Source organism: Scyliorhinus torazame, chromosome 7 (genome assembly GCF_047496885.1).
Source record: "Scyliorhinus torazame isolate Kashiwa2021f chromosome 7, sScyTor2.1, whole genome shotgun sequence".
NCBI classification, from domain to species: Eukaryota; Metazoa; Chordata; class Chondrichthyes; order Carcharhiniformes; family Scyliorhinidae; genus Scyliorhinus; species Scyliorhinus torazame.
In genome coordinates, this window is record NC_092713.1 from 286585236 (window position 1) to 286598034 (window position 12799).

The window sequence follows — 12799 nt, forward strand, 5'->3', positions numbered from 1 at the left end:
TGAGAGGTATTCAGATTTTAAAGTGTATATTTAGTATTTTTGCAGTGATTACACAGGGAGAGAATCATTGAGTTTTGCAGGGGCAATGTACCCTTTTGCAACAAGACACAAGAATGTGGTATTTTTCTGGATTGCAGGTGGCATAGTTAATGGGAGCGGCTATGTTTGGGAGTTGCTGCTGGAACACCAAGCTGGAATGACAGGGTTCAGTTTGCCCTTAAAGGACTCTCTTTAAATGGCTTTGTACCAATATAGGCAAGTGGAAACCCTTGTTGTTGACTCGATCCATGAGGGGTATTCAAGAGATGTCGGTTTGCTTCATTGGAATATATATATTTGTCTATATAGAAGCAGAGTTAGAAAACAAATAAAAGACTGTAACTGCTAAATGCAAGCTATTTCTTTATTGCTAATGTGTTTAATTCTGTTTAAATTAAAGTTTGCTTTACCATAAAAACTGTCTGCTGGTCAGTGTTGTTACTCCTGTGGTCAGTCACATTTCCTCATAATTTTTCAAAGTAAAAAGTTGCGTTCTGGTCCGGACCCATAATAGTAGTTGTGGATAGAGCACATGTTAGTGAGATTGTAATGCACAGACAGAGCGAAGAGAAATATCCCTGCAGGCGAGCATAAATTCATATTTTTGTTACAGTCTAAAAGTGGGAAGAACGCCCAAGAGATGACCGATAATTGGGGGGGGGGGGGTGTGAATGAACCTGGCTGAGAACAATTTGCTCGGTTGTACAGACGGACATGAAATGTTAAACTCCCATTTAATTTCACACAGAAATACATTTCACGAGCCAGTGATTGGCAGTTTTATTCGTCCAGAGACAGGTGCTTAGTGGATTGTTTATCTCTCTTTCCCTTAACGCTTGAATGCATCTCAAGTACCCTACTTTGATGTTAATCACAATGTTTATAAACACTCTTGCTTTTATTGACAGCTCCTCACCGCATCAAAAGGAGATAAGTGATTTCACTTCCTCTTATTGACAGCAGAAAGTATTTAGCTCCTTTTGCTGTGGTGAGGAGCTGTCAATCGTAGTAAGAGTACATTGTGATTATCATCAAAGCAGGGTACTTGAGGTACATTCAAGCATGCTGGGGCAGTGAAGAGAAGTTTAAATCTTTTTCCACAGGGGTACCTGCGCCTCTCCAATGGAATCTACCAAGTTCAGACCAGGACTACTCTGCACACTTCGAGTGACAAACTGCCATCCTATCAAAATTCAACTTAAGCGGAGGCAACTAATAATTTAAATGATCTGCTGCCTCCTTGAACTGTGCATGCACAAAACATTCCCTGCCCCCATTGCTGCACCCATACAAATGGGAAGCCCTGTGATATGGGGGCAGGACCTATGGTCCCCAGGCTCATCTGTAATTTTCTCCATTGTGGTGAAAATCCAGGCATAAGCTGCAAATGAACTACAATCATGTAAAAATAACACAGGAACCTCAGTAATAATAATAGCTGAGTTGACCACGTATAGGAAATGTCAAAACATGGCTCAACATTACACATTAACACAATGATTTTGGTTTAGAAAATTCTATTCACAGATTTACCCAGCAAAATGAATCCATCCAATTAAGAAGCATAATCTTCTACCACTTCATGCCAATAAGTGTCAACTTCCACTATAACGTTTTTTTAAATGTCTCAACGTTCACAATAATATCAACTTAATTATTTCAACCAGAAATTGGGAGAAGACAGAAATATCCTGGGAAAATCATTTTTAAGTCTCCTCGGAAAACTGATTTCTCACTTATTATTCAAGGAACGAAATAATGATAATGGTTCCTCTAATTTTTCTTACCTACTTGTTTCCTCTGCCTCTCTCTTCACCCTGTCCTTGAATGTCAATCAGGCTTTCTGAGTGTCCTCAGTGATGCTTTTGGTATCTAAACAAAGGAAGGCATAAAATAAGAACAATGTATCCTGCAGAGGCTACAACAAAGTACAGATAACTGCAACGTTTTCTCATTGCGATCATTATCACATGTCAATCTTGAGGTTGTCTTCTTAACTCGGCACGTGACCTGATGTGTTAGCTTTTTAAAAAAAAAATCCCTATGATTTCTAAGTACAAATGTGGTACGTTGAAGAGATTTTCACCAATTTGTTTCTCACATAAAAGGTGGCAACGCCTATCTCACTTTGAAAAGATACTATGTTCCTCAAGTCACAGCAGGCTTCTGAAGTTGGCAGGCAACAGCAGTTGTGTCTCAGCTGTCTCAGAGGCACAGGGAAATAGGAACACTTCCAAAAGCCCCGTTACGATTGAGGAACATGCTGTTATTTTATCTTTGCTGCCACTGATAAACTCAGGGGGAATTACGACCTGAATTTAGTTTCTGAATTATTTTTCTGTGTGTGGTGCATTCAAACCAATGAGCTCGTAAGCAAAACTTCCCTCTTTTCAATATCACACTCTTGAAACGTTAAAATTGGTTGGACAGTTGGACTGTTTTCTCTGCGTATCGTAGGCTTTTGCAGCGTTTAAATAAATGGATTCACTGTTGTCCAGCAATTGTGGAGCATCTGGTGGAACAGTGCAAGACTAGGCAAGTTGAGAACCGCACATGGCCTACTTGTACAATATTGTCGACGCCAGCATCTTATTTTATTTCCAGTGGCCCTGTCTTTTTATCTGGCGAGAATGATGGTGGGATTAAATATAGCATTTGTATCAGATGTAATATTCCTGTTGCATTGACATTGTCAATGGGCGGCACGGTAGCACAGTGGTTAGCACTGTTGCTTCACAGCGCCAGGGACCTGGGTTCGATTAACTGGCTTGGGTCACTGTCTGTGCGGAGTCTGCATGGTCTCCCCATGTCTGTGTGGGTTTCTTCCGGGGGCTCCGGTTTCCCCCCACAAGTCCTGAAAGACGTGCTTGTTAGGTGAATTGGACATTCTGAATTCTCCCTCAGTGTACCTGAACAGGCGCCGTACTGTGGCGACTTGGGGATTTTCACAGTGACTTCATTGCAGTGTTAATGTAAGCCTGCTTGTGACACCAGTAAAGAGTATTAATATTCACGCAAAGGGATTTATTTACTTAGCTGTCCAAATGTACTTTACAAATAACTTTGATGTCCAAAAACTCATATCCAAATGGCAGCTAATTAATACACAGCAGCATTTCACGAAAATAAATGTTAAACAGTCTTTGGTGGTATTGCATGAGGGAAAAATGACCAAATCCTAGAAGAGCTTCAAAGGTACATCTATGACCACGATTCAATATAAATTGGCCACATTTCCAGATAATACCAAATTTACAAGGGTAGTCAAGTTAAGGAAGCAAATCAGAAATTACTGAGTTACCTTGATAACCCATATCTAAGCAAACAGAACAATGACAGCTGAAATGTTATACAGACAAAGTGAAGTACTGCACTTAGAAACGTATATGAGGTAGCGCCCATATACCATGAATACGGGAGCGTGCAGTGTCTACCGGCATGTTTCAGGCCTTCCACGACAAGCGTGCGTGATTATCCCTGGGAACAGTACTTTTATGGAGGGCGCGATCCTCCAGCCATGCTGCACTGGAAAAGCAGTTCGTCGCGGCGCAGCTTGGCGAGTGAAAGCTGGGAGGCCCCTCTCCCGGCATCTACCCAGCTAGCAATGCCTTGTTAGATTCAATGCAACCTAGCGAGACATTGCAAGGGGAATCCTGCCCACAATGGGGGGATCACCTTTCAGCAAATCTGCATATTAGAGTGAGGCAGTCAGCCTTATTACTCAACAGTGAAGATTCCCAAGGTACCTCAGGCTTTGGGATTCAATCCCTTCGCCTCAGGGATCTCGGGCGAGCATTGCTTGGCACTGGTCCCCACAAATGGAGACCAGACAGAACGAGACTCGTGGGGGTCTCCAAGGGGATCAGAGGCACCCAGCTGCATGCCCTTTGGGCAGGGTGGTGCTGTGGCACTGCTGGTGCCACCTAGGTACCCTGACTTCCAGTCTGGCACGTCCAAGTTGCCCAGGTGGCATTGCCAACTGGCATGGGCACTGCCAGGGTGCCAGATTGGCACTGCCAAGCTGGGTAATCTTTTGGCGCATGCAGTTGGGCCGGGTTTTCCCACTGTGTGTGTTGCAGGGGGAGGTCTGAGGCACTGTCCCATGTTGTGTTTGGGCCGGGGGGAGAGGTCGGGGATTTTTTTGGGGGGCCCCGGAGACCAAGACACTATTTAATAATGGCGACCCGATCTCTCGCTACAACGGGGAGTTCCAGTGAGCAGAGATCCCCACTGTAAAAAACTGGGCTATGTGCGACCTCAGGTGTGCATTCCCCATTTAGGCTCCTTATTCAAAGCAACTCACGTTGAATAGCCATGTGTTGAATCGACAGGAAGTGTCGGGAAACACGCAGCTAAACGCGCTCGCTCGGGGACTTTGTTCCCTTTTGGGAAGATTGTGCCCCTAGTCAGTTAAGTTTCCTTTTAATGTTTCGCGACAGTGCTCCACCAGTGGCTGTCATCCCTCTTTAATTTGTTTAATTAATTGATTTTTTTTTTCTCAAAAAGAATACCATGAAAGAATGTATGTAAATTGCTGAGGGTGACATCCATAGGGACCTCGCATTTCGAGCAAACTCAACACAACGTTCCCAAACACTGCCAGCAACAATGGAAAGAGCCAATAGAATGTTAAACTATCCGGGATTCTCCATAGCTCTGAATCTAGGCTCGTGTTGATCACTGCACTCCATAAATATTCGTCCGCCATGTGTATTCCGCCATCTCATGTTCTGGAATTTTCTGCCCAAGCCACTCCATCTCATCATATGTGACCTGCTGTAAAACCTGATCATCAAGCAAGCTTTTGGTCACCCCTCCTAACACCTCCTTCTTTGGCTGAGCACTCCTTCAGTTTTGATTACGTCTTGGTGAAGCACCTTGTGATGCTTTTCTTCATTGTCATTGTGCATTGCCACAGAGTAGCGAACAAAAAAGAAGAGGTCATGGTCAAAGTGTGCAATCCATTGGTCAAGAGAATTCTGCATCCAGTTCTGGTTTCAGAGAGAAGAGAGATAAATTCAAGAAAAGGAAGCAAAAAAGTGAAGAGCCAGTAGGCTGATTATTGGTGTCAAATATCTGCGTTATGAGGAAACACAATAACTTGTTTTTCAAGCAGGAGAGGAGGTAGCCAAGAGTTGTTCCCCTGAGGAGATTTAAGAGAACTGAAAAGGTAAACCCAGACTAATTCTCGACAAAATTAGGACAATAAGACACAAACGCAAGCTAGTAAAAGGTGAACACAGCAATACAGAACTTTACTATTGCCAAACCTTTTCATCATGAAGGCCAAATTTTAAACAATCACAACATTTTAACAATAGGTTAAGTAAGGTATTTCACACGGCTGCTGTGCAAGGGTGACTTATGTGGTATTTTCCACTGATTGGGTGCCGCAGTCAATCCAATAATACATTCTTCCCAATACACAATTGAGCAATATGCTGTGTGAACCTTCATGCCGATGTGATCCAGACATGCAAGACGTACGTCCCAATGATTGGTTGATTAAATCAAACAACATGTTCCTCCTGGTGTTTGTAATACACAGAATACAGGTGGCACTCAACCAGTCTGTGCTTACAAAACCCAAAACAAATCACCGACTGTGAGTTGAGATTCCACAATTGGGCAGCACTTCCTGAACAATCCTGAGTGCGCTAATGGTGACACTAACAATCAAGTTATGATAAGCAGTTGAGCTGGTAATGTGGCTCATTGATGCTTAGAAGCGACATACATTCATGCTCTCCACAAAGAAAAGGAACACATTGATGCCTTGTACCTGTTTTTGAATTACCTGGAAGTTAGAGAGCCTATAGTTCACCATTGCTTTCTCCACTTGCCAACTAATCAGCATCCCTTTCCCTGTAGTATAAATTGTTGTGATTGTTTGAAATTTGGCATTCTTGTGTTTATCCTGATGAGTACAAGATGAAAAGATTCAGCAGCATGCCTCTCTTTTCAGCAGTAAACATAGGAATTATATCAGAAAATTCTTCTTCATAGATAGATTACTCACCACATGGAACAGAATTCCAGATAGGAGTAGCAGAAGGTAAAGCCTGGAATTACTCAAGAAAAGGATGGGCATAGCAATGTGGTGACTGCCGGGTCTTTGTGGGTGGAGGAATTAAAATGGGGCGAATGGCTTTTCCCACCTGTAATTATAATTGAAACTATATAACCTTTACCACCCTGGTCTCAGAATCCAGCATTTCATGAACACTGCTGTTCTCATACCTACGATAAGGTAGTTTCACTTTGGATTTCCACAGTTGGCAGAGGGGGAAGACTTGTATCCCATTAGCCCAGAATGGAATCAAACCCAGTTATCAGCAGTGGAAGAAAAGTGCACTAATCCACTTTATCACACAACTGCCCTGAAGCATGACTCAAGTATTTGCAACATTTTACTTGCAGAGAAAAAAATTAAGTATGCCATTACTAATTTAGACCTGGAATTAAAAAGAAAAATATATTTCCAGTGACAAATGTAGGCTCTTGGCCATGGCAGTAGATAGTGTTAAATGAATCGAGCCATCAGAATATATTAGTGAACAGGTAGACAGCTGACAAATCACTGGCTCATAATAAAGTACTCTGTACAGGATTAGGAATAGAGACAGAACAAGGTCTGGTGGGAGAGAGAGCGAGCACGCACTTTTGGTACTGCTGAATTAATACTGTGACAAGCTTTAAGCTGAGACCTAATGCAATTTGGTGATAGTGGGATTAGTGTTCAGGCCAGCAAAAGCTGGATTCAGCGTGTCCCATGCTGTGTAAATGTAGACACTGTATGCCATTTGGGAGTTAAATGACACTTGTTCAGGATCCTTTGCTTTTTCTGAAAATTCTAGTTCCCCTGATCTTTTGGGGGGATAGGGTTATGTGGGTGCCCTGCTTACCCTTTCCTGCTCTGCAATGGACATCTGAGTTCTTGTTAAACAAGCCCAGAATGACTCAATCTACAGTACTTTCACCATTTGGGCAGGATATTGGCCTTGTCTTCGCATCTCCGCACATCAAGAGGGATTGAAGGTGTTAGTGGCAAGGGGAAAATTGAATCTTTGACTACATCACTGCGTCGAGCAGCACACTGGCATTCCACCATGTTGTAGACCCTGTCCTGCCAGAAAATGGCATTTATACTGACTACTTTTAATTGATTCTGTTCCCATCTAAGATTCTAGACAAATGAATTTTAGGACATTGATTGCCTAATACATTTTGTGATCTTGCTAGATATCAACTGCTCTTCATACATTACTTGTCTGCAGAACTGGAAGCAATGCACTAGATCACATGGACTTATCGCATTAATGTAGTATAGATTCAGGAGTTGCCAGACACATTTATACAGAAGTGAATATTTCTCTCCATCCAGAGACCAACACAGCAAATGTTGTGACAGGTGAAACTTTGTATTTGGAATGTGGTTGTTTTGTTGTACCATCTTCTGCATGGTTGGGGCTTTTTGATTTCTTTTATTTGTCTATATTTTGAAAGCATTGTGCCATCATTCAAGGTGGCAGGGAAGCTGCAGAGAATAAGTCCTGAGTATAGTTGTGCTGTTAAAACAGAATCTCTTGAACCACAGTACCTTCTGTTGCAGAGATTTTGATGAGAATGGAACAATATGTTATTTTAATATTGTATGATGTTTGGGAGGGAGGGTATTAGTTCTAACTCTCACCCCACGAACACCAACCTCATCCAATAGACTCATCTTTTCTGTGACTTCCATTTAGTGTTGTTTGGTTAATTCCCTTTGAAAAGGTATAATGTGCTTGTGAGCATTGCATTTCGGTGGGACTGAAAGAAGCATGGAAGAAGTGATCAGATAGAATATTGGGCTGGATTCTCCGCAGCCCTGCGCCGATATCGCGTTTGGCGCGGGGGCGGAGAATCGAAGTTCCCGACCAAATCTGCCCGGCGCCGCTCCAGCTATTCTCCGGGCCCTGAAGAATAGCGCGTCCGCGAATTATGCCTCACGGCTGGGGGGCCATTGCCAGAGGCCTTCCCAGCGATGCTCCGCTCCCGACCGCCCAAGTTCCCGACGGGGTGTAAATAATGGTATGGCCGGTCGGGACTTTTGCGCGGTGGATGCGGACTCAGTCCGCGGGCATCCTGCATCCTGGCGGGGGGGGCAGGGGGATCGAGCACCGGGGGGGGTCTTATGGGCGGCCGGGGCAGCGATTGGGCTGGTCCATTGCAGCGCCGTGCGGCCGATCTGCGGGGCCTAAATTGTTCCAGTTGGTCCGAGTCCGCCATGGCGCTCGGCGCGACCGCTGGAGGCCACCGCCGTCGCATGCGTGGACTCGGAATCGGAATTGCGGGGGCCCATATCCGCAGCCAAAGCTGTGTGAAGCTACCCGGGTCCTTGCTAGCCCCAGAAGGGAAGTGAATCGCCTTTTATTTTTTGCAGGAAACTGGGGAGTGCAACACCAGCATTTTTACGCCGGCATGGTGACATGGCCCCATTTTGTGAGAATTAGCCCATTATGTTTCATTTAACAACCAACTTTTCTAGCAGTCACATTCTCACTGATTATAAGTGATTATTAAATCACTTCCTGTGCCAAACCACTGAATCACTTTCTATCAACAGCCTTTGTAATGTAAGCATATCCAACAAATCAGCCCTTAATCTTCTTTGCCCTAATAAAAAGAGGTCCCCTTTTCAAATTGACCTTTTCTAACTGGTACCTATCACCTTCATTTCATTGCGTAACTGTTGCCAGTTAACCTTCACTAATCCTAAATCAAGTCAATTAAGATCAGTGGTTCCAAAGGATAAACCAGATCCCAGGATTGATTAACACAGCCACACCTGTATCCTCACCTGAAGCAACAGCTAGGTTGTGAATATACATTCAGACACAGAGAATGCAACCTTAAATAACCATATACATCGACAGCTGCAAACTCAACATTTGTAACAAAGATTATTTTTGGCGGAATCATTCCTCAGACATAAGTTAGCCCCTCTATTCTCTTTCAAATTGAGATGTACCTTTTGTGCATGGACTATTTGTAGGTTTTTAAAAATATATTGACAATGGAGGCTATTTCATTGGTCAACCATGTTTGAAAGTTTGAAGGATGGTGGGTGTTCATGGTTTTCCCTGTAATGCGCTGTACCATGTGGAGGCAATGGACTGGGCTCCCCAGCGGGGCTTAAGTAGCAGTGTTGCTGCTCTGAATACATTACAGACGGTTCAAAGTTATAATTAAAGTAAAAGCCTGTCAACTTCAGCTAATTACAACCTCCACTCACCTGTACTTGGTTCATATCAATAAGCAGCTCAACTGGGGAGACATTGTTCTGTGTACTCAAAATGCACATTCTGTTTTAATCATGCCAACTATTTACGGGTCTCTGGATAATGTTTACTTGCATTCTGATTACATTCCCCTTTCCAATATTGTAAAAATATTCCGTCTAAATTATATTAATGTCACGCACTTCAAATTGATAGAAAAAAGGAATGATATGAAATCTCAGTATATAATAACATATTCAATAATGTCAGGGAAACATGCCTGTCTTGCCTTGCATTATCAGTCGTTATGCTGGATAATTTAACCCCAGAATTGTTATAGCACAGGAGGAGGCCATTTGGCCCATCATGTCTGCACCACCTTTCCAAATGAGCATCATGTCTTAGTGCCATTCCCCTGCCTGTTCGCCATAACCCTGCACGTTGTGTCAGGTGGATGTACCTTTAAGAAATAGGTGTTTATCAAATAGCTGCAGTGATGTCAGTGTGTGGGTGGAGCTGGGCTGTCTGTCTCTCTTTCACTTTCTTTTTGAGCTGGCAGCTGCAGTGTGTTTTTGGTTTCGTTTTCAGAGGTGGATAGCTGCATTCAAAGCAAGCAGCTGTATAATGATCTCTCTCTCTCTACAAGCTAAGGAATGTCTCCAGATAATTTATGATTTGAAAGTAATACCTGTTTCTGCAGAGCATTTAAACCTGCTGTCTTTATTTTAAAAAGGATTTAATTTATGGATGTTGTTTGGGAAGTTAAGGGTTATCTATAGAGTATTGTATCTGTGGAGTTACGTGTGTTGGTAGTTGATAAATTGTTTACTGTGCATTTATAAAATGTTAACTGGATTCATATAATAAACATTGTATTGTTTTAAACATACTTTAGCTCTCTGTTGCACCACACCTGTAAAGTGGGCTCTTGTGCTTCCCATAACCAAAATCTATATAAAGTTGTGGCACAGGTGAACTCCATGATATACTTTGGGGTTCTCTAAACCCTGGCCCATAATAGTTGCTTCTATTAAAATATGATCTAATGTCCTCTTTAATGCCTCGATTGAACCTGCCTCCGCTAAATTCCAAGCAGTGGCTTCTAGACCCGAATCACTCTTTGTGTGAAAAAGGAATTTCTCACATCACATTCCAAATCTGCGACCTCTCGTTCTTGGTTCCTTTATGTGGGGGAATAGTTTCTCCCTACCTACTCTGTCTAGCCCCCTCATGATGTTAAATATCTTCATCAAATCTCCTCGCAGTCTTTTTTCTCCAAGGAGAACTGTCTCAATCTCTCCAATCTATCCAAATAGCCGAACGTTCTCATCTCTGGAACCATTCTTGTAGACCTCTTCTTCACTCTCTCCAATGCATTCACATGCTACCTATAGTGTAGCACCCAAAACAATACACCATAAGCTGAGGTATATCTTGTGTCTTGTATAAGTTCAGCATAAACTCCTTGCTCTTGTACTATTGTTTTTTTTTTCAGAACAATAGAAAACAATCAATAGCGTCCAGTGGGAAGTCACAAGATTTCCAAACACATAAGGAAAAAAGTATTTCATTGGTGTCCACTTCACAGTGACTGTCAAACTTGTCCAGGATGGTCTGAAACTTGTCCTGGCCTTCGGTGAATTGAAAAGAGTTGAAGAGTTCTATGGCTTGATCACCCACTGTTGAGAGGAGAAGCGCAATCTTCCTTGCATCAGACGCACCCACGAGGTCTGAAGCTTCGATATAAAGCAGAACCCTTTGCTTGAATATCTGCCAGTTGGCACTGAGATTGCCGGAGGTCCTGAGCTGGTGAGGAGCCTGAATCTTCTCCATGGTGCCAGGATACATTCGCTGGTCATCACGGAACGGACTGAGGTAAACCACCTAGATTAAGCAGTCTCCTGGTAGCATGTCGTGTTATGTATTCTGAGATAACACAGGCTGCAACTGGATGCAGCTTTAACCAAAAGATACTCCAGACCTTGAAGTTAGTTCAATCTGATTTATTGAACCAGGAGCACAATTAGCACAGTTCTCTACAAGTTCGACTCTCTGTTAACCTAAGTGTGGTTACTCTGTCTGACTGAACCAGACTAGCTCTTAGCCACGTGCTGGAGGTGTAATACTGTACATACACCCTGACTCACTCTGTAAATGTTCAGCAGTGGAAAGAGGTGGAGTGTGAGTGCCTCGTGCCTTTTATAGTGAGATACCACCCCTGAGTGTCCTGTCTGCTCCTTGGTCATGTCCTGTTCTCTGAGTTCATTAGCTGCCTGTCTGTGCCTGTCTGTATATTATTATCTGCATGTCTGCATATCATGACAATAGGAACATAGTAAGAAGTCTTACAACACCAGGTTAAAGTCCAACAGGTTTGTTTCGATGTCACTAGCTTTCGGAGCACTGCTCCTTCCTCAGGTGAATGAAGTAGGCCAATCAACCCCCTGAACCTGTTCCACTATTTCATGAGATCATGGCTGATTTGGGACCAAAGCCCATACACCAGCCTTGGGCCAAGATCTCTTAATATTTTTGCTTAACAAAAATCTATCTAACTCAGATTTGGAATTAACAACTGTTCCAACTTCAACTGCTGTTTATGGGAAAGAGTTCCAAACCTCTACCACCCTTTGAGTGAAGAAGTTCTTCCTAACAACTCTCCTGAATGGTCCAGCCCATTTATAAACTATGCCCCCTAGTTTTAGAATCTCCAACCAGTGGAAATAGTTCATCTTTATCTATCCTGGGCGGGATTCTCCCGTTTGACGGCAGAGTGTTGACACCGGCATAAAAACCGGAGGGTTTAATGATGGCGTCATCGGATATCTAAGTGTAGCGATCCTCTGCCCGACAGGAGGCCAGCATGACACTGGAGCATCCCATGCTGCTCCAGCTGCCGATACTGGCATCAAAGGTGCACCGCGGGTCTGCACATGCGCGCTGCAACCGACACAAATGCGCGCATGCGCACTGCGACCGGCGTGAACTCGCGCATGCACGGTAGCTTCCTTCTCAGCGCCGGCCCCGATGCAACATGGCATAGGGTTACAGGGGCTGGCGCGGAGCAAAAGAGGCCCGACCAGGAGAGGCCGGCCCGCCGATCGGTAGGCTCCCATTGCGGGCTAGGCCATGGTGGAGGCCCCCCCCATCCGGGGTCGGACACGCCATCCCACCCCACCAGGCCGCCCCCGACAGGATGGACGATGAGGTGTCGCCGAGGACCCGCCGGGTAAGACCAGATGTGAATGGCTCCGGTGGGACTCGGGCTTTCTTGTCGTCCGCTCGGCCCATCCCGGGCAGAGAATCGCTGGGCGAGCCACATAGAGCGGGCACTGACCGGCGCCCCGCCGACCGGGCTGGCGCCAATGCGCCGATTCTCCGGTCACCGGTGCAGGCTGAGAGAATCCTACCCCCCGTCTTTCCATGTTAAAAATGGAATACTTCGATCAAATCACCACTTAACCTCCTCAATTCTAGTAAAAACAGGCCTAATTTGT

At 44.1% G+C, this 12799-nt stretch overlaps 1 protein-coding gene across 2 annotated transcripts in view; it reads right to left on the reverse strand.

Annotated features, from left to right (window-relative positions):
* The window catches only part of LOC140427083 (teneurin-2-like), a 3867843-nt gene that overhangs the window by 1808506 nt on the left and 2046538 nt on the right, over positions 1-12799 (reverse strand). For both annotated transcript variants that reach the window (XM_072512582.1, XM_072512581.1), the window contains one exon: positions 1827-1911. The gene's annotated coding sequence lies outside the window, so the exon portion shown is untranslated. The remainder of the gene's footprint in view (positions 1-1826; positions 1912-12799) is intronic.